This window comes from Mauremys reevesii, linkage group 5, assembly GCF_016161935.1.
Source record: "Mauremys reevesii isolate NIE-2019 linkage group 5, ASM1616193v1, whole genome shotgun sequence".
Lineage (NCBI taxonomy): Eukaryota > Metazoa > Chordata > Testudines > Geoemydidae > Mauremys > Mauremys reevesii.
The window spans coordinates 78,954,160-78,977,414 of NC_052627.1; the positions used below are offsets into that span (position 1 = coordinate 78,954,160).

A 23,255-nucleotide genomic window follows, 5' to 3' on the forward strand; every position below is an offset into this window, starting at 1 on the left:
GTGTAAATTATGTATTGCCATGAGTAAGGGCTCAGCAGAGCCCCTTATTGGTGTTAACTGTCAGCTTACTTCTTAGAGCCCACCCATCTTTCAGTCACTACTGGCTTTGGCCAGATTTGACTAGGTCATCTAGAAATATATCTCATTAGCAGCCCTCTGAACCATTCAGTATTTTAATAATGGCTCTTATTATGAGGTTGTTTTATTCTTTACTCCTATTTGTACGCTGATCTGTGTCCAATTAATAAAATATACAAAGAAAAGAAATATCTTGATTATCAAGAATAAGGGAAGCAGAAGGAAATTTTGCTTTTTAGAAAAACAGCTCCCAAATCTTATTTTTTACCTCTAGAAGTGAAATAATACTGAACTTATCCATACATCCATAACTGTTACTAAATAGTATTAAATTTTTCCATACATCGTAACTATTACCAGACTTTGCATAGGCCTGAAAGAATGCTTCTCATTGTTTTATTACTACAGTACATTTTATTTAGCTTACTGAGGGATGCTTGGTGATTGCATTCATATATGGGGTTATCTGGATAATTTAGTCTTCTAAATTAGAATTACAGCAAGTCTGGTTTTTATTCAGAGCTGTAACAAATAGTGTGAAGTAAGAAAACAACATAGAGATGGCAGCAATTCAGTGAATTACAGGTTCTGTCAACTTAACAAACTGCAGTAGAACATCAGAGTTATGAACACCAGAGTTGGAAACTGACTGGTCAGCCAGTCACCTCATCTGGAACTGGAAGTGTGCAATTGGGCAGCCGCAGCAGAGAGAGTGAGCGAGCGAGAGAGAGAGAGACACACACACAGAGACACACACACACACTCTCTCTCAAATACAGAACAGTATTGTGTGAAATGTAAACAACTAAAAAAATAAAGGGAAAGCTTAAAAAAAATTGACAGGGTAAGGAAACTTTCTTTGCTTGTTTCATTTAAATTAAGATGGTTAAAAGCAGCATTTTTCTTCTTCATAGTAAAGTTTCAAAGCTGCATTAAGTCAATGTTCAGTTGTAAAGTTTTGAAAGAACAGTCATAATGTTTTGTTCAGAGTTACGAACATTTCAGAATTATGAACAATCTCTGTTCCTGAGGTGTTTGTAGTTCTGAGGTTCTGCTGTAATAGAACAATGGAGGTGCCAGTTCATATTCTCTTGAAGCAAAGCCCAGACTAAGTGTGGATAGCAAAACACTGTGTCACAGAATATAATGTTGCTCATAGAACAGGTTTGTTTGTGTATTTGATTTCAAAAGAAGTTTCATTTCCATCAGAATTACTTTTATTGTATTATTTACATGGAGCAAAAAGTGTACTCAGTGCTGTTTAAATAGTTAATATAACCAGCATAATTGTTTTTTTTCTTTCCCCTGCTGCAAGTCCTTAGATACTTGCACAAACTTTCAGTAATCAAAAATGTTGCCCTTATGTTTACACTTGATTTGTTGCATTACCTTCAGTTTCAGAGGTAATGCAAAGAACTTCCCAGCGAGATGTAAGATTCCCTCTGTGTTTTTCTGTTTCCAAGACCGGTCTTGGATCAGTTGCTCTACCGAAGAGTAATTAATCACCAGCTATGAAATGGTACAAAGGCGGCTGACATACCAGACAGGAGCAGAATTGTCTGGCAGAATGGGATGTGTCTATAGGAGGGGTGTGATGTCTCTCATTTTGGTATCTGTCTTACATGTGTTTCCCTATCAACGTTGCTGCAAGTTTTAATAGAATGTTTTCAAATCACAAGAGAGACTGCACATGGCCTTTTCAGGCAGCTTACTGCCTTCTTGCTTACTTTGCAGAGACGTGTTGGGAGGGAAACAGTTGTGCTTTTACCAATCAGTCCACCACGTATTTTGTTCTTGATATTACCATCCCTTACACTGTCACTGTCACTGCTGCAAATGATTGCTACATAAATGCAACTTGTGACTGGAAACCTATTTGGATCTCTAAGACTTTACATAGGGACATTTCCGCATCTGAAGGAAGGATTACATGTTTAAAAACATGTGGGGTGGGGTTGTGGGGGAATTAAAATGTAACACCTGAACAACATCTTTTACATGTAACGCATAGGTGTTCTTACCTCCCCAAGGCCTGAAGGCCATAGTCCATTTTAGTGAATGTGATGCTTAATTTATTTATTATAGGAGCATTTAATAATGCAGCCATAGTTCTGGACCTTTGACTGTTTCCATTCTTACCATTTTATAAATTGTCCTTGAAGTCAATACTACTATTTTTTTTTGACAATCACCAATCTACACAGTCAACACTTTAAAGCAATCTCCAGTCAAATAACTACATTGATAGAAAATATCAAAGTATGGCCGTTAAGATCACTAATGCTTAAGACATGCCTAATTATCCTTTAAATACAGGGGGGAGGTCCCCATTCTCACTCTGCCCCTTGACACTGAGCAAATGGATCAGAGTGGTGTCAAGGGGCATTAAAAGCCCCAGATCTGCCTGGGGGAGGATTCCTTCAGTGCAGAAACCATGAAGAACAGCTCTAAGGCTGCCTTCCAAGAATGTTTCATAAGCCGTAGTACCAAGGACAGAAGGGGTGTGTAGAAGTGAGGCTTCAGTGTGCTGCACTACAGAGATTCCAAGAACTGCTGCGGCCCATAGGGCGGCATGGGAAGGCTGCTGTTGGGAGCTGCAGAGCAGCCTGAGGTTGGGAGGGTGCAAAGGTGGCCGAAGGGCTTAAAGCCCACCTTCGCCCACCTCCTCCTGGGTTGTGAGTTGTGTGCGGCCTCTTCAAAGCTCAGCACAGAATCTCACCCAGTATAAATATTAACCATTCTCCATTTGCAGGCAGGGAGAAGAAAAAGGAGCATCTCCCAAGATGCCAGATGTCACTGCTCCTATGGGAAACTCTTTAGACATTAAAGCAAAAAGGGCAAGAATGTAGATACCATGTTGGACTTGTAACCTTCATATAAAAAAGCCAAGGCAATTCGCTTCATTGCATAACTAAGGTAACTACTGTATAATGATTATACTGATTATAATGTATCTCACAGTGAAATGTATTGCTAAGCTGTCATGTTAGCAGTATTGTCACATATGCCATCGCTTAGCACCATATAGTTTGATCACACCCAATGCTGTAAATTACTTGGAGCTACATAATTAGCATGATCTTCAGGCAAGATATTATTAGCCATTGTCAGAAATGGTACAGAAACAAAATATCTGTGCGGTGTCCTTCTGTCCCTCACAGAAAATAGCTCCAGTCAATGTTGAGATCTAGTTCAGCTATCTCTAGTGAACACTTATTCAACAAATGTAATTCTTTTTTTGTTAGTACAAAACCACTCAGACTTGTGATTTTTGTGAATTGTTTGTTCTAAATCATTTCATTTATTTTAGCATTGTGGTTGGTTAGGTGTCTTTCTTCTGATCCTTGTGGTATGGTGAGGCTGCTAGATGTGAACTAGATTGTTAGGTTTCATATGGATTTCACAGGTTTGTGTAAGAAGTGCTGGGATCCTGGATAGGCACCTTTTTATGAATGTGAATGTAAATAAATATGAATTGCTTCTGCAGACATATTTCAGACTTTAACTTGCTCGTTAATTTTCTCCATGACTTGCTTTGAATATTCACAACTCTTATTTTGTGTTTTTGTGCTGTGTTTGGCCACCCATGTGCCATAAATGTTTTGTCTTCCTAGCCAGTGATTCCCAAATAGGGTTGCCGACTGTCTAATCACACAAACCCAAACACTCTTGCCCCGCCCCCTTCCCTGCTTGTGCCCTTAGGCCCCGCCCCACTCACTCCATCTCCCCTCCCTCAGCTGCTCGCTCTCCCCCACCCTCGCTCACTTTCACTGGGCTGGGGCAGGGGCTTGGCGTGCGGGAGGGGGTGTGGACTCTGGGCTGGGAGGTGGGGCTAAGGGGTTCAAAGTGTGGGAGGGGGCTCCAGGCTGAGCCTGGGGTTGGGGTGCGGGCTGGGGCGTGGAGGTGCAAGCTCTGGGAGGGAGTTTGGGTGCTGAAGGGGGCTCAGGGATGGGGCAGGGGACTGGGGTGCAGGAGTGGATGCAAATGCCACTCCTGCAATTCCTGGCCAATAGGAGCTGCGGAGTCTGTGCTGCGGGTGGGGGCAGCGTGCGGAGCTGCCTCCTCTACCCCCCCGAGGCCTCGGGGACATGCCAACCACTTTTGAGAGTGGCGCTGAGTCTGCCCTAGCCCCGCTGTGCTGCCAGACTTTCAGCACCTAAAATCTCCCGGTTTGGCTTCAGTAGCCTCTGGGAGATGTGACATGATTCCAGGAGACTCCTGGTGAAACCAGGAGACTCCCAGCAAAACCGGGAGGGTTGGCAACCCTACTCCCAAATGCACGAAACCTTTCATGATGGCCCTGTGAGCACTTCAATTATGAATACTCTTGCAAATGCATATTTGCACAAGTATTCACCACATTTTCTTTCTGCAAACATTTTTGTGAACAAATCTAGTCGCTAATTTTCTCAAAAATCGAATAAAGTGTGATGTGAATATTGTTGAAGAAAATTTGCATTTTTATTCGCATGAATACCTGAAAATACTTTCACAGTATTTTTCCAGTGCTAGTATTGAATTTTTCAAAGACTGAGTCAGCCACTTCATTTTTCTCTCACTTTTTTTTTTTAGTAGGTTTTGGCTGAGGCAGTGTCCCAGAAAACATATGAGCTAGTTTTCTAAACAACTTGAACTTGGGGTGGGTATGTAAATAAGGTTTACACATTTTGGTTGATAAAACCTTTCTGTGTGTCACTTCCTTGCTTTGAACCTCTGTGAGGGTGCTCAAAATCAGGAAAATAAGTATGTTGTTGTGTTCTTTGAAGCTAGGTTATCTTCTTGTTGCACACTATAGAAAAAACCTTCTGGTGTTCTTGTAAATATACTGCAATTATTGTATTGGTACTATATATAATCTCCGTATTTCTGTTGTCAACTTTACTATGAAACATGCTGGGTCTGGATCCTCCGGTCCAGGAGGCATTCCCACATGCTGACACAGGCCTGAAGCAGCTCAGTTCTCTAGTAACTATCATTCTGTCATTTTAAAAAATCCCTCTTATTTATTGTTTTCATGAATTATTTTTTTTCAAGTAATATATTCATAAATTCCAAGGCCAGGAGGGACCATTGTGATAATCTAGTCTGACCTCCCAAATAACACAGGCCTTAGAATTTCCCCAAAATAATCCCTAGAGCAGCTCTTTTAGAAAAACATCCAATCTTGATTTAAAAATAGTCAGTGATGGAGGATCCATCACAACCCTTGCTGAACTGCTCCAATATTTAATTACTCTCTCTGTTAAGAATTTATGCCTTATTTCCAGTCTGAATTTGTTTAGCTTCAACGTCCAGCCACTGGATCGTGTTATACCTTTCTGTGGCAGATTGAAGAGCCCATTATTAAATGTTTGTTCCCCACGTGGACACTTGTAGACTGTAATCATGTCACGCCTAAACTTTCTCTTTGTAAATCTAAATGGATTGATCTTCTTGAGTCTATCACTATAAGGCATATTTTAATCCTTTAATTGTTCTCATGGCTGTTCTCTGAACTCTCTCCAATGTATCAACCTCCTTCCTGAATTGTGGGCACTAGAACTGGACACAGTATTCCAATAGAAAACATAGGACCCCAGGGAGAAGTGATGGGTGCAGCCCAGATCCAAACCCCCAGATCCAAACATACTACTCCACATCCCAAACAACTTACTTCAGACATTCCTTCAACTTCCCCAGCTCCAATACCAAACATACCCAAGATGTTGGATCTGAACAAGGATCTACCAAACCAAATGTCCACCCAAAACCCCAGCTCTGAATCCCCACACACTCCAAAGTCCCAGCTGCCAGTTACCCCCACCCTCTGCACACAAACAGCCCCATAATCCCAGCTCCAGCTATTCCTCTCACACCAGAGCCCTTGCTCTGAACCCTGCCAGATACACACCCAGCCCCAGCTGCAACCATCCACTCACTCCTGGGGCTCAGCCTGGACTCCAGGCTCTGTAGCAGAGCTGGGCTCTAGCACCTCTCTGCAGCTCCCTGAGCCTTGCCTCTCCCTGGCTGAGTCATACTGACCCTGCAGCAGGGGCTGCTGCTCTTGGCAGATTCTGTGGCAGATTCTGTGACACTCACCTGTCCCTTCCCCCTGCTGTCCTGGGCAGCCCCCTCTCTGGCCCTGGGACAGAAGTTCATGGAGCTGGGGCAGAGGACAAAAGACAGGTCCCTGCTCCTCCCAGCAGGAGTCTGTCCACCCAGCCCATGTCTCAGGCCCATGCTGCCCCCTCATCCACCCTAGAGCTGCTCACTGCTTGCAAGGCCAAAGCAGCCTCCACTCTGGCTCTCGGCACCGGCCAAGGCTCCTCTGCAAACAGAGATCTCCAATGGGAGTTCGTCGAATAAGGACCTTGGAACTAGGATCTTTATTGTATTAAATATATAAGGAACTTGTATCATAGCATCTGGACGCTCTGCAGAATTTAACGATACTTCATTTGTGCTTTAAAGGGAAAAACTATCCTCTTTTTCTTATAACACTTGCTTAAAGTGATCAGATAGTGGTGGTTAATTTCCAGGAGAGCCATCTTGAGTGCCTAGAGAAAAAATGCCAAAGCAAGTTAATCTTGCAATTTTATCTAGAGATGGTGAGATGTGAACTCAGCCTGACCTCTAGTGGAGTGAGTTCCATAGACATGGCCCCTTCACTGGCTATGACCTGGCCATGAACAGGAGTTCAAACCTTGGCTCTAAGCTGAAGGGTCCCACTTGAGTTTAGCAGGCCTGATGTGGAGCAGAGATTGATTGTATTTTAGTAGTGCCTAGGTGGCCAACCAAGATCAGCATGCCATTGTGCTAGGTACACAAAATAATAGACAATCCCTGCTGTGAAGAGCTGGCAGTCCCAATAGACAAGATAGACAAAGGACAGGGGAAAGGGATTCAACAGACAAGCAGAGCAAATAGGGTGAGGGTTGACATTTCTTTTTAAAAATACCTTGGGTTGGTTTTATTAGGAGGGGACTATCTAATTGGAAAGGCAAAGGAAGGGACAATAGGAGAAGGGAGAATAAGGAGGCAGGTGGAGTAGGCTGAAGTGAAGAGACTGTAAGAGGGGGTAGGTGAAGGTTGGCGCAAACAGTCCCTCGAGACAGTGTCCTAAGAGAGAACTGCAGTGAATAGTTTTATGACATTATCAGTGTCTGATGGTCCTTGCAGAGGTACTGCTGAGGCTGCTCCTTGCTATTGCTTCTGTTAGCTAGAATTTCTCTGGGGCTGGCTCCTCCCTGGAATTCCTTTCTTCCCCAAGCCCACATGGCTCAGAGTTTGGGGGGCAGGGAGGGAGTTATGGGGGGTGGGGAATGCTACATGAGTCCTAGTGCTCCAAGTGGGGGAAGCCTGGAACATGTCTAGTCCATTTAGGACGGTGAAGACGATGTTACTGGTTTCTTTTAACAAAATTACTTCCTTTGTCATCTCTCTGGTGTTTCCTAGGTACCCTTCCATTCCATTAACCTTTTGGCCCATGTTAGTCACTATAGTAGATAGCAATTTGATTTCGCTGTTCGGTGAAGTTGGAGTATATTTATTTTATTTTTTGTAATTTATCCCCTCATTTTTAAATTTGTCCATGATTTCTTAAAGAGAATTTCCTTATTCTGACTCTGGAGTAACTGGAATTGCAGACCTGTGGTAGGCACAAAAAGTCCTACGTTTGTGCACCAATCACTTTTTTTAAAAGTCTTGTTTCTTGTGATTGGCATGTAGGTGTTGATGTTGGGGTCTCCCGTCAGTTTTCCATATGTAATGCTTATACGTTTTGTTAGTGAAATAATACAGCATGGGAGACCCAGAACATTGAATAAAATTTAAATGCGAGACTGTCACTTGGAATTTTGAATGCACAGGAATGGAGCATTGAGACCTTGAAACTTCTCTCCGTTGTTTGCAAAAAAAGCCATTACAAACCCTTTCTTGTGAGACACTTCCCACCCTTACGTCTGCACTGCTGTCAGAGGTGTCACTGTGGCACGTGTAGACATACCTGCGCTAGCTTTAAGCTAACTAGTGGGGGTATTGATAGCAGTAAAACCATAGCAGCATGGGCTGTACAAACCTGCCTAGGACCCTAGCTAGGCTGCTAGTCCTTGCTGAAGTCTGTGCTGCAACGGCTTCTCTATGTGTGATGCTCACGTACTAGTTGGATAAAAGCCAGCTCAGGTATGCTGCAGTCAGACCTCTGATTGCAGTGTAGACATACCCACAGACTCAGATACAATTCAAACCATTTTGTTCTCCAAGAAAAAGAAATATTAAAAGAAAAAATGTGCAAGGGAAGATTCTTATGTCTCAGTATTAAATCTTTGTCCTGACTAAGAGAGAAATGGAGAAACAGTTTTAAAAAAAAAAATTAAAAACTGGAATGTATTGTCCTATTGGTAGCGAGAACTCTCTGCATGTTTTTAGCATTAGGTCAACTTTCCTTTCTCTAATGGCTTAGTATTAATCTACCCGCTACCCACACTAAACAGGATTCTGTCCTAGAAGAATATGAACAAATAATGGCTGACCAAGCATAGACTGCATTATCCAGGAGGAAGTCCTGTACACGCACACAGAGTATTTCTGCACAGGGAGTTACACTGAGAGTACAAGAAGATTCTCTTTTTCCCCCTTCCTCCAGGTGGTCCCAGGCAGGGAGCAGCTAAAATTTGGCTATTTGCACCACCTAAGCAGGATGGGAGCTGGCTAGTGCAGCCATTAGTTTTCCATACCCCCAGGTAAGATGGGTGTGGGCAGGTGAGACTGTGGCTCAGGTCCTGCTGCACGCTGGCAAGCCCTGGAAGGCTGCACTGGGAGAAGTCCTACAGGAACTTCTGGTGAGTGTAATCCTGCCACTGCTCCAGGGGAGCATTCAAGTTCAGATCTAAAACAACTATTTCACTTTTCTAAACGTGTTGATCCATGTAAGTAAATGGACAGTCATTGTTCTGTTTGTTGTTAGGTTCCCCCTATTTCCAACTTCCCGTGAGAGAGACATTTCCACTCCCTCCTACTGCAGGGCCTCTCTACCTGCAACCACAAAGAAAAGCATAGGGGTCAATTGGGCAGCTGTTAAGTATTTTTTAAAAGAAAACCATGCATGAATCCCGAACTTCCTTCTTTAATTCTTTCTTTCCCTTTTCTTCCTCTAGTTTAATTTTTTTTACTGTTTTTACCTTTTCTATTTCCATAATGCTCTTAGCTGCTTTTCTCTTAGAAATTCAAAAGCTGCCACTTTGCCTTCCTTTTTTTCATAACCCTTTAGATCTCTCTTCTCTTCATCTTCCCTTTTCATTTAGGAACAATATTTTCCCTTTCTCGTTATATCATTGACTCTATTTTTTCCCTGTTTTGTATTCTTGGCTTCTTCTCATGCCTGTTCCCCCTCCCCCATTTCTTCTTGATAGAAAACACTGCTAATCATCCTTACTTTTCATCTCCTTTTCTGAATCTTAAGTGAAGTCTTTCTGATCTCCGTGTGTGTTCTGTGGCAGTATGTGCCAGGACTGGGACAGAGTGAGACTGAAAGCAGACTCACTGAAGCAACAATCCAGAATCCTCTTGAAAGCAAAGTTAACTTTTTGATTCATTTTCTCCTGAGAACTGGCAAGCTCTCGCCACCTTTGTAAGTTTCACCTAATTACATTTTGAACTTGTTTGTGAAGTATAGTTGACTAGGAAAGCAAATAGGATGTAGGTATTAAATGCATTGTTCAAACATATTTAACTCTGTCTTTTGATATCTGGCGTGAGTCACGTTGTTGCTTTTGGTCAAAATTTTGCCTCTTGTCAGAGAACCAGACTAGTAACATCAGCAAATGGAGGAAGCCAATGTATCTAAGCAGTTGACAGTTTATTTTGGCAAAACTCCAGGCCACATTCAGTGCTGACTTGTACCCATGCAGTCCTATGAAATTTAGTGGACTTGTACAAGTAAATGAGGACAAAATTTGATCCCAGGACTAGAGAGAGCATTCCTGAGGACAGTTGCTTGTGGCACTAGATGCTATTTGGAAAGGTCTTTGGATAAATTTTTGGAGAAATTGTGTGTCTCATTATATGATGTCTTTTTAACTCCATAGAAGTCTCATGGATTGCTGTAGTTCTGTGGTAACTGCAGAAGCAGCAACACATTGTATGATGTGAAGTTTAATTAGATACCCCCATAGATTGAGGCTTCAGACCAAAAGGCTCTGTCTGTTTTGCCACCTGAGAAGTTTTTAATGTAGTTGCCTCATGAGTCTTGACCTGTATTGTTACTAGATACATGCACAAAGGCAGCCTTTGGACCTGATCCTGCAGTATGTTGACTACACCTTATGAATCGTCATTCACTGTTAACTCCTAGGGAAATCAGCAGGAGTGGAGTAGGAAGCGCCCTGCGGAATTTCTTTCTTTCTTGTACATTAGTAGCATCGGAATGTGCCATGGCCAGGGCAGATGTGCAAGGTAGGCCAAGTCCTTGACCAGAAGAATTTTGTCATAAAGACAAAGATGAATGAAGGGTGAGAGAGGTGCACCAAAATTTACACAAAATATTACGTCCAAGAATTTGTCAGTGAAGCAGATCCTGCCTTTCCTGGTGCTAATTTAAAACAGATACTCTTTTTATACATGCATTTACACCAAAAACATCAGTTTCTTCAGTTGATAAAGATCTAATTGAGTTGAGCCTCCACATAGATTCTTTCAGTTCCAATTGGCATGCCAAATTTTAAAGTAGCATTCTAAACATTATAGATTGCAATTTCCTAACTCAACAAGTGTTCCAGCCAACAGAGGGGAATTCTAAATTAGACCTTCCTTGTCCTAGCAGATAAAGAGGAACTGATCACACAACTAAAAGTTAATGGTAACTTAGGTACCAGTGATCATGACTTGATCACATATATAATGTGCAGGCAGAATAAAGTCCACCCTAGTACTATATATACTTGGCTTTAATAGGGCCTATTTCACAATGCTAAAAACAATTCTGAGCCAAATCAGCTGGGAGGAAGAATTTAAAGGGAAGAATGTGTGAATAATAGTTGGGATAATTTAAGAACACTTTACTACATGCCCCAAAATCCACAATCCCACAACTGAGGAAGGAAGGCTGTGCTTTGTTTAAAAAAACAACCTGGTTTAGAGGGGAAATGAAGGCACCTATTAAAAAAGGGAAAGTTGATAGTAATTAATATAACTCAGAAGTTAGGATAACTATAGGTAATTGATAAGGGAAGCCAAGGGATACAAGGAGAAATCTATGGCCAGCAGAGGTCAGGACAATAAGACCGAGTTTTTAAAAATAAGTTAGGAACATAAAGAATCCTGACAATGGTGTTGGGCCATTGCTAGATGAAAATGGTAAAATTATCAATAATGCAGAAAAAGGAAGAGTGTTCAATAAATATTTCTGTTCTGTATTTGGGGGGAAAAAAGGTGATGCAGGCTCATCATATGGTGATAACACTCTTTACTTTTCCACTTATATATCTGGAAGTTGTTATAATGTCTATAAATAGACATTTTTTAAATCAGCAGGTCCAGATAACTTTGCAGCCAAGGGTTTTAAAAGAGCTGGATGAGGAAATTGCTTGACCATTAATGTTGATTTTTCAATAAGTCTAGGCACATTACGCAAGTTCTAGAAGACTGGAAGAAAGGTAATGTTGTGCCAAATTTTTAAAAAAGGTTTAATAGGACAACCCAGGTAATTATAAGCCTGTCAGCCTCACATCGATCCTGGGAAAAATAATGGAGAGGCTGATACAGGACTTATTAATAAAGAATTAAAGGAGGGCAATGTAATTAGTGCAAATCAAGATGGATTAATGGCAAATAGATTCTGTCAAACTAAGTTGATTCCTTTTTTATTTTTTTAAATGAGAACCCAGGTTTGGTTGATAAAGGTAATAGTGTTCATGTAATACAGCTGTTTGATTTGGTGCCCCATGACATTTTGATTTTAAAAAACCCATGACCAATACAAAATGAACATGGCACACATTCAATAGATTAAAAACTGATTAACTGTTAGGATTCAAAGTGTAACTTTAGACAGGGAATCATTTCCAGTGGGGGTCACACAGACACTGGTTCTTAGCCCTACACTAATTTAACATCTTTATCAATAACCAAGAAGAAACCATAATATCATCACCAGGGGCGGCTCCAGCCATTTTGCCACCCCAAGCATGGCGGCACGCCGCGGGGGGCGCTCTGCTGGTCGCTGGTCCCGCGGCTCCGGTGGACCTCCTGCAGACGTGCCTGCGGATGCTCCACCGAAGCCACGGGACCAGTGGACCCTCCGCTCATGCCGCCTCAAGCATGCGCTTGGCGTGCTGGGGCCTGGAGCCGCCCCTGATCATCACGGATAACATTTAAAGATGACACAAATTGGGGGATGGTAAATAACGAAGAGGACAGGTCGCTGACTCGGAGCATACTAAATTGCTTGGTAAACTGAGTCCAAGCAAACAATCTGTGTTTTAAACAGCTAAATGTAAATGTAGATACATTAGGGAACAAAAAATGTAGGCCATACTTAAAGGGACTCTATCCTGGGAAGCAGTGACTCTGAAAAAGATTTTGGGGTTATGATGGATCATCAACAGAACATGATCTCCAAGTGTGATGCTAAGTCCAAAATTGCTAAAGCGATCCTGGGATGCATAAACAGGGAACTCTCGAATAGGAGCAGAGAGGTTATCTGTGTATTTGGGAGAGGTGCGGCCTCTCCTGGAATACTGTGTCCAGTCCTGGTGTCCACAATTCAAGAAGGATGTTTATGCATTGGAGAGGTTCAGAGAAGAACCATGAGAATGGTTAAAGGATTAGAAAACATGCCTTGTAATGACAGACTCAATCTATTTAGTTTAACAAAGAGAAGATTAAGGGGTGACTTGATTACTGTCTATAAGTACCTATATGGGAAACAAATATTTTATAATGGGATCTTCAGTGGAGTAGAGAAAGGTATAATACAATCCAATGGTTGGAAGTTGAAGCTAGACAAATTCAGACTGGAAATAAAATATAATTTTTTAATGGTGAGAGTAATTAAGCATTGGAACAATTTACCAAGGGTCTTGGTGGATGCTTCATCACTGACCATTTTAAAATCAAGATTGGATGTTTTTCTAAAATATATGCTCTAGGAATTATTTTTGGGTAAATTCTATGGCCTGTCTTATACAGGAGTTCAGACGAGATGATCACAATGGTCCCTTCTGGCTTTGGAATCTATGAATCTATTGTCCCTTTGGCCCAGGGTAGCCAAAATTCAGGTCTTTGCAGGGTGTTTTTCATTTGGATGAGAAATGAGTGACACAATTAGGATGTTTCCTAGCACAACTTGTTTCTTTGCAGAAATTTACACCCTTCTTGATTCCACGAACAGCAACAAGAACAAACAGTATATAGGCAGCCCTCTTCAGCAGAACTCCCAGATAAGGCATGCCAGCCTTTGTCCCAAGAACCAGCTATCTTTTTGCCTCTGCTTCTCTCCAGGGACCCATAGAGACTCTTTCTGCTCACTCACTGTGTTTAACACGGAGCCCTCTTCCAATCCCAGCCACTGCGTTTAGAACCAGGAAAACCCTGTTCGCTCTACAGTCTTCCACTGGGGCTACCTGTCTTCCTGTGGTGAGTCTGGGCCATTAGCCTCACAATACCCGTGTAAACTGCTCAGCTGATCCATCGTCCGGGAGAGATGAAATCATGCTCCAAACAATTGCACAGCCCCAGTTCCTTTGCTCAAGGCTTTTCTTGAGTAATTTAAAGCCATGATTCAAAACGAAGCAACCGAAAACAGCCTCAAGACCCCAAAACTCTTCTCTTAGCCCAGGGGTAGGCAACCTATGGCACATGTGCCGAAGGCGGCACCCGAGCTGATTTTCAGTGGCACTCACACTGCCTGGGTCCTGGCCACCGGTCCGGGGGGAGGAGGGTGCGGGGCTCTGCATTTTAATTTAATTTTAAATGAAGCTTCTTAAAGATTTTAAAAACCTTATCTACTTTACATACAATAGTTTAGTTATATATTATAGACTTATAGAAAGAGACCTTCTAAAAACGTTAAAATGTATTACTGGCACGCGAAACCTTAAATTAGAGTGAATAAATGAAGACTCAGCACACCACTTCTGAAAGGTTGCTGACCCCTGTCTTAGCCTTTGTCTCCCGGGCTTCACCATTCTCACAGCCCTTTTTCCAGGACTTCACAGTTCTCCCCAGTTGAGGCTTCTTTCCCAGCTGGCTCCTTCTCCCTGAAATTTCATCCCTTTCAGGTGGCAGATGTGGAGACCCCCACCCCACCCCTTCCCCTTGTCTGTGTGACTCTGCATCCCTGCCTAAGAGGCAGGAAGTTCCTATACACGACTGTGAGCAGGCATGTGACCAACAACTACAGCGCCCAGTTTTAAAGGGCCCGAAGGCCATAACAAGAGCACTAGGACGCATACTTACACCTGAAGGCCCAGTGCTCTGTTGCAGTGCCCTAACGACATTCATGGTGGTTATCTAAATGGCATTCACTCTTTTTTACCAAGAGTTTTGCCCTGAGTGACTACCTCACCGACTTTTAATGGGCAACCCTTTCTCTTTCATGACAGAAATGTTCAGCTTGTTAAGGATTTACTTTTACTAGTTTCACACTTTTCATATTTTGCTGGCGTGTAGAAAAAGAGTATTTTTCAAATCAAGTGTTGGACAACTTTTGTGAAATGCCCAGTTTAATGGTGGTATCAACTTTTCTGAAGGGTGGACAAACCTGTTCAATGCAAAACTGTAAGAGTTGTGTGGTTTGTTACTTTTTTAAGGTTAATGTCATTTTAGATTAGAAAAAAAAATTCCTTTGACAATCATGTATATTAGATATTGACTAAGGCTTTAGAAATAATCTGTTCTGTAGTTTATCTGCTGTTTCCTTTAATTTCTTCTCAGTTTGTTTTCAGTGTGACTGTTGTATGAGATCTTTGTCTCAGACTTAAAATATTCCTGCTTTCTTTTTGGAACACTTCTTCAAGCCTTTTTTTTCCCCCTTCCTTGCATGCATGAAGTGCTTAATGCCCTCGATCTCTGTGAAACTGTTTTGTATATAACTCTCTAAAAGCTCCCTTAGGACTGAAGGGTTTTTTTAATGGAGCAGTTTAAACGTTTTCCACACAAATGCGCATGCAGGGTAAATGGCTTTACAAAAATTAAAAGAATATTTGTTAGATATTTCCACTGTTTTTATTAAAGATCTGTAGCTGCAACTATGGTAGAAATATATTTGTCAAACATATTTAGAGTAACTTCTGCTATTGGTAGAGAAATAAATGAAGCTGATGAAGCTGGGAATTTGGAAATTAATGAGGAGAGAAACAATAGAAAGCTATTTAGGTTGATCTGATATTATCATAGGCTTGCTATTCTATTACTTGCCTACATGTTTTTAAACATATACAAATGAATAGAATATTCTGTTCACAAAGAAAGTTAATGGGACAGGAACCTTCAAATGATGTGGATATGAAATATGGCAACAACTGGCAAACCACATATCTTATGTACGTAAAATGGAAGTTTAGAATTAAAATGTTAAGACCGTTCCCCCCCTTACTCCTCTCCCCGAAGAAATAGTGTGATGTTAGATTATCTTCTTAAGATATGTATTGAAAGTTGTCTCATAAAAATCAGTGGATGGTATGGAATAGGGCTGAGAACAGAAATTCTGTTTTGCAGAGGATTTCATGATTTCAAAATTTGATTTTGTTCTAATTCAGAACAAAACTAAACTATCTGGGAAAGAAAATTCCAAACAAAAATTCATTTTAGATCACTCACAACATTTAATTTAAACAAAATCAAAGCATTTTGGTTTGATTTTTGTCTTTTAAAATTTTATGATCTATAATACAAAATTTTAAACATTTCTAAACAAAGTCATTTTGAAAGGAAAAAGTTGAAACATTTTGTTCTGAAAATGCCAAAATGGAAATTTTTTTTTTACATTGTACAAACTTTCCCTATTTTTCTTCCAAAATAAAAATTTCAGTGAACTCAGCACAATTTTACAAAGCATTTTGAGTTAAACTGAACTGTATTTCCTCTGGAAAATGGTTCTGTCAGAGTTTTCCAACAAGCCATAGTCTTGTGTATTTAGGAGTGTGATCCTGTATTCCTTGCACTGAAGTCGGTGGAAGTTCTCGTTGAACAAAAATGCAGGATCTTAATTTTTTGTTAATTGCTATTGGTCTCCATTATAATAATTCATATTGCATATCTAAAATCCTGTATATCTGGGGAATTTGGTTATTTCTGGTCATAGTTTTCACCAATTCCCCTTGAACGACTGCTGAAACTGGTTGTCCTAGTGCAGTCAGGAAAAAGATGTTGAAACATATTTACAGAAAGCATGCTCTCTATTGACATGCTTATACATTTGAGCAACTTGAGCATCATTCATTCAGTCTCAATGGCCTGGTAAACAGGGTAAAACAGTTCAATACCATTTAAGAGAGCATGATTAGCCTTGTTCACTATAGGGAGATTTTGCAAAAGTTACTCACCATTGCTAAGGCAAATGCTAGAAGATCTAGGCTGGGTCTTTTCAAAGGGGTTTAAGTTTTAAAGTCAATGGAATTTAGGTACTAAACTCTTTTAGGCCCCTTTGAAAATCCCACCTGTAGGATAGGTGAGCCCTCAGAGTATTAAACATTATGTCGATTAAACTTGCGCTGAACAGCTACATTAGATGACACTGGGCTTAAAACATCAGTGACAGCTGGTGGCGTGTCTATATTAGGACTCCCAATGCTGCTAACGCTGATGGAACTAAAACTGTGTTAGCAAGTACAGGGCCCAATTCCGGGGGCGGAGTGGGGGGGGGGGGGCTTGTACTCACCAGGCGGTGCTCCTAGTCTTCGGCAGCACTTCGGATTGCCGGCCGGGGCCGCGGGGCTTGCCGGGCTCTGGCCGGGGCCGCGGGGCTGCCACGCTCTGGCCAAAGCTCCAGCTGGGAGAGCGGGGCCACGGGGCTTGCCGAGCTCCAGCCGGGGCTGTGGGGCTACTGCACTCCAGCCAAAGCTCTGGCCGGGAGAGTGTGGCTGTGGGGCTTGCTGCACTCTGGCCAGCGCTCTGGCCAGGGGAGCGGGGCCGCCAAAGACCCCGGCGGAGCTGACTGCTGCCCAGGTGAGTAAAAAAAATTAAAAAGGTGCTTAAGGCACGGGGCCCGATTCAAGCCGGCCCTGCAGGCTGGAGTGGTTTGGTGTCTGGAGCCTTGTCAGCACTCAGAAATCTACCCATTGCTGACAGTGGATATCAGCTATGTATGTGGCTGAACTGGTGCTGAATGGTTTGAACTGTCTCCTGAGCAGGACTCAGCCATGCTTTCTGAAGTGGAGCTAAATGGTTTGGTCCTGTCTACAGGTGTAGTTAAACAGTTTTCAGCACTGGTTCAGCAGCATCCATTATAGGCACCCGATGTGATCATGACAATGGGTCAAATTTCTTAGTGTAGACAAAATTTAGGTGTAGATATAGAATATATAATTTCTAGCATATTTCTCTGTGTGAGTATGTATTTCCTTACAAGCTCTTAGGTACCATGTTGTGAGAACAGTAATAACATTTTGATAGACAGATACATATTGTCTATTTAACCCCAGCTCCCTATTATAAATGGAGAATATGGCACATCATGTAACTTTTTTGGGGGTGGGGAGGAGGCGGGGGGATATGGGCTAATCTGTAAAATAGGATGAGTATTACAATTTCAAATTTTCTTGACAATAAGTATGAATGGTCCAAATGAGCAAGTGTGTGACTAGGGCAGGGGAGGGCAAACTATGGTCCGCAGGCCGGATCCAGTCCATCGGGGCTTTCAGTCCGGCCCACGAGATTGCCAGCCCCTTCCTGCACACCGCACCATACACTGCACTCCCTCCCGCACCCCTGCCCCCAGCACTACATTCATCACCCTGCATACAATTTCCCCAACCAGATGTGGCCCTTGGGCCAAAAAGTTTGCCCACCCCTGGACTAGGGCATGCTGAGTTCTAGATTGTGTCTTTAAAACACCTTTCTACTCCTCAATCTTGGTATCCGGATGTTCTCCTGGTGCAGATTAGATCAGAGTGAAGATTGCTTTAATTTGCACTGGTTGCCCCGAAGTACCGTTCCGGGAGCTAGGCATTTTTGGGTGCACAGCTTTTCTGTAGCCATGCTCTCTGTGCTCGGAGAAAGGGTATCTTAATAGAAATACGCCATTGATTGTCCCACTTGCCAGGCAAACTCTTCTGAGGGCTTTACTGCTGTTCATTACAGGGAGGATCAAAGCTTCATTTGTAATATTTGCTGTTGCTTGATAATCAGAGCCATCTTGTGTGATCTCTGGACCTGGATCCAGTAGGAAGGGAGAATAAATGAAGTACTTGACTGAACTGTTGCCAGTGTCAAAGTAATAGTCTTTTTACAGGGGAAAGAAGAAAGTATGAAACAAACAAAAAATGTGTGATCCTCCAGAAATGAACCAAAATTTCAGTAACTGTTGTTTTGGGCAAGACCTTTATGCAGAAGTAGTTAGATTATCTTAGGTTTCCAGCTACAATGAGTAACTTAAAAGCACTAATCTATAAAGTGAAAAGACAAAAAAGATGCCTTGTGTTCAAATATTGCATAAATATATGTGCAACAGTTCCCTCCTTATAATTTCTTTAAATACAGTAAGTGATGCCAAGTAGAAACCATATTTTCAGACTGTAGGCTCATCAGCTTTAACCTAACCATTGTGGCTCTTCTTCAAGGACTTATGCAATTTGGTTGAGCAGTTGTTAGTTTAGCTGTTAGCTGTTGTCAATCAGTTTGTCGTCTTCTTGTTGTATGCCAGGTTCCTCCATATGGGCACGTGAGGGCGGGGGGGAAGCATGAATGTTTAATAATGGAAAATATTAGATTGTTGAACCCAAAGCCAACTTTGTGTGTCTTTTTTTAAAAGCAATTTTAAAAAAACTGATGTGTGTAAAATTGTAGTTGACAAGAAAGAAGTGCTGTCACACTCACACCCCATTGCAGGTGTGAAATGCTTTGTCTTTGTCTGAAATGCTTTGGCTGTGTCTGAACTAGACTGTACACTGCTTGGGGCAGGTACTATCTTCTTTGTAGTCTTGTAAAGTGCCAAGCAATGCACCCTGATGGCACTCAGTAAAGCATGGTTCTTTGCACCTGGTTGGGGGAGTAGTTAGATTCAATTATATTAGAGAGGCAGAGTTGATTGTCAGCACTCAGGGACCTCATAAAAATGTAAACAATCCAAAACAGTGATACTCTGGAAATTACAAAGTCCTTCTGGAGTGAATATAAGTACCATGGACATGCATTGATACACATTTTAAAGACTCTCCACACTGTCGCAGCACATCCATCCCAGCCTTGCTCTCAGTGGGTATGTCTGCACTGCAGTAAAACATCCGCAGTTGACTTCAGTCAGCTGCTGGCACCATCCGCACCATGGGGTCCTTCCGATCTGCCACAAGCCCAGCTCTATATGCCCAGCTGCCTGGAACCACTGCTGCCATAGCCAGGTTCACTGCTACATTTGGGTCCTCCTGGCACTTAGATCCTGCCTTCTCCAGTGGATGAACCTTTACTCTTCCTCCCAAAGAGGCATGTGCCTTCCACCCACCATGGACCACCGGCATCATCAGTTCTGCTGTTCCCGGATCCATTCTCCAAGTCTGAGGGTTTCTTGGAGCTGGACGTCTCCTTCTCTCCTGCCCAGGCTTGCAGTCTGGATCCCAGGTGCAGACCACATCATCCCCCAGTTTATGACCCTGCTACTGATCCATGCTACCAGTACCCGTGGGGTCCACCGCTGCCCGGAGATCCCTACGCTTGGCCCTACTGGCCCCCAAGGGACCCATACCAGGACCATAGTGCACCGTCTGTGACATCTTACAGGCCATCCCCAGTCCAACCCTCACCCTCCTTGGTTTCTGAAGGAGGAGAGGACAAAGTAGCGCAACCAGTTCCACTGGTCCCCACCTCTTTCTCGCAGGATGAGGTGCTCATTCCATCCTCTCTCTCTTTCCTCCTGATGACCAGAAGCAGTACCACAAACTGCTTTAGCACATGGCAGTGGATCTTGGACTCCCAACGGACGAGGTCCAAGACCTGCACCACCAGCTTCTGGACATCCTCCAACCACAAGGATCCTCTTGCACTGCACTTCCCATCCATGAGGCCATCCCACAGCCAGTGGAGATGGTCTGGCACATGCCAGCCTCCTGTGCTCCTACCCCAAAATGGGCAGAGAGGCAATATTTTGTCCTGTCAAAGGGAGCAGACTTACTGCCCCTGACCCCCTCACTTGCTGGTGGTCCACACAGAGATGGAATGTGCTCACCATCCTCCAGACTGGTCAGTGAAGAAAATGGACCTCTTGGGCAGGAAGGTTCATGGGAGTCCAGTTTCGTATTGCCAACTACCAGGTACTTACGGCGAAATACAACTTTCATACTTACTCCCAGTTTGTGGAGTTTAAAGAATTTCTGCCACTGGAGAAGCAGCAATAATTTCAGGCCCTGGTAGACAAGGGCCAGTTCATGGCCAAGGTGGGCCTTCAGGCAGCTGTAGATGCCTCCGATACTGCTTCCCACTCCTTGGCGACTGGCGTCATGCTCCACCGGGACTCCTGGCTGCAATTGTCAAGATTTCCTAAAGAGGTCCAGATCGCTCTTGAGGACCTCTCCTTTGGCACCCACAAACTCTTCAGTGACAGGACCGATGAATCCCTTCATTCTCACAAGGACTCTTGCGCCACCTTCAGATCGCTTGGCATTTACGTCCCGAGTTGTCAGCAACAAAGAACATCCTTCTGTCCCCGTCCGTGTGCCCTGTCTGCCCTATTTTCAACACCAGCAGGAGCCACCCAGATATCGCCAACGTTCCCAGCAGTCACGCTACTCTTCCACTACTGCCCCCACTGCTTCAGCCCTCCCCCACTGCCAGTCTAAACAACAGTTTTGACTTCGAAGTTGAGACCCATAAACTTCCTCCTCTCCCCTCCATGGTGCCCCATGTCATCTTCAGGAGGCCATCTTGCCCTATTCACCAGCAATTAGGGCAAGGTCATCACAGACCATTGGGTGCTAGACATTGTCCGATAGGGGTACTCCATCAAATTCCTCTTTTTTCCCCCCTCATTGCCCGCCCTGAGGTGACCAGGGAGATCTCTTCCATCATGATCTCCTCAGACAGGAAGCAGACTCCCTTTTCCGAAACAGCAGCATAGAACTGGTTCTCTTCCATTACGGGGGCTGTAGCTTTTATTCCCCATACTTACTCATTCCGAAGAGCAGGGGCTCTGCCCCTTTCTGGACTCCTGAGTGCTCAACAGGTTTATAAAGCAATTCACGTTCTGGGTGGTGATGCTTCCCTTGATTATCCCTCCCCTTTTCCAGGGAGCCTGGTTCATGGCTCTCGCCATGAAAGATGCCTATTTCCACAAAGACATTCACCGAGCTCACTGAAAGTTCTTCTGTTTTATAGTTGGACACTCCCATTATCAGGTCTGTGTCCTTGGCTGCATAGTGGCCTGTACACGAGGGCGACGCACATGCGGGTCAACAGACACTGCTACAGAACTGTTCCGGTGCCTGGTGCGCATGCACACCTGTGTTTGGAATCCAAATAGGGACCATACATCTTGCAGACCCTCCAATTACAGGTAAATAATCTCCTCTTTTAGGGCCTCTTTATGTCACACAGGACCTTTTACTTGGAATAAGGAGGCTGGAGCAGGGGCAAGGATTTCGCCCTCTTCATGGTGTGTTTTTGGAGGCCTTCCTCCATTGATTTTGCTTCCCTTTGACTATCAGTCATCTTTTTCTTCAGAACCGTTGTTTTGAATGGTTCTGAAATTAAAATAAAGCCTTTAAAAATCAACCAAATAAAAAGCCCATTGTGCGTGTTGCATTACTTTGATTTCTCCTCACTCAAGTGGAAGACATTTATCTTTTTTTTTTTTAAGATAGATTCTCAAAACTTTCCTAACTAACTTAAATGCATCAAATTATGGCCCTAGTAACGTTTACACAGCTTCCATTTAAGTCAGGTAAAGGGTAAGTGAACCCATGAAGTGAAAGGGTATTCAAGTTCAGGCTGAACTTGTCATTAATTGACTGCTAATCCATTCTTAATTTCCCTTGGTGTGTCTGGGTACTGGAGGAGTATTAAGTCAGTGTGATATTGTCTAAGGACTGGCCTATTCTGAAAATTTACATCTGAATAGTTACATCTTTCAGGGATGTGAAAAATCCACATGCTGACCTAACCCACAGGATAGACCCATTGACCTAACTGCTGCCTCTTGGGAGGTGGATTAACTACAGTGACAGAGAACCCCGCCCGTCATTGTAGTGAGTGTCTACGCTGAAGCGCTACAGTAGTGCAGCTGTGCTGCTACGGCGTTTTAAGTGTAGACCTAGCCTAGCAGCCCCCCATGACAGCTACGAATATCTGCATCTTGTGGGCTGTGAAGTCCCAAACCCTCAGTGTGGACACCATTTTGGATTTACAAGTGGGATAATTCTTATGTCCACTTTTGAAGCTGTTTTCAGCTTCAAGTAAAAGCATGCTTGAGCAGGTAAGTGACTCCAGCATGGCAGACAGAATTTCGACAGTCCTGACATGCTAGTTTGTAATATCAGACCATCACACTTTTCAGTGGATGACTGTGTGTATACTTACCACTATTTTTACCACGTGTGTTAAGGACAGAGTCATATCAGTTGAAGATGAAGTTTAGTTGTAACTTTTGGTATACCAGGTTTTCAAAGGTTTGTGTTTCAACCTTTCTTATGTAAAAATATTTGTATTTATTTTTCTATTTGCCTATTTAAACTTTAGCGTATACAAGAGGGAAAATCAGGCAGTGTTAATGCAAGCACCGACCCACCTTAACTGCAACTAGGGAGAGTATTTTGTGACTTTTTTATTTATTTTTTTAAAATAGGCCAAATAATTCAGAAGTTGTTTGAATAAAAAGATGTATTTTTAATTTCAATATTTTATGTTTATGTAATGGGTAGAGGGGATGGATTTTATTTCTGTAATCACTTTGATTTATGAATGAAACTATTTGGCATCAGCTGAATCTCCAGTAAATGTTCCATCTCACTGCTAAGTTTAGTAATACAGACAGGGAGAAGAGTTCCATGTCTTTATTG

General features: G+C 42.8%; 1 protein-coding gene across 3 annotated transcripts in view; it reads left to right on the forward strand.

The window, feature by feature from the left end:
- Positions 1-23,255, forward strand: part of STOX2 (storkhead box 2) — a 205,655-nt gene that overhangs the window by 130,735 nt on the left and 51,665 nt on the right. The window contains exon 2 of one of the 3 annotated variants that reach the window (XM_039541645.1): positions 2,831-2,994. The exons of the other annotated variants lie outside the window; for them this stretch is intronic. The gene's annotated coding sequence lies outside the window, so the exon portion shown is untranslated. The remainder of the gene's footprint in view (positions 1-2,830; positions 2,995-23,255) is intronic. 3 annotated transcript variants of the gene reach the window in all.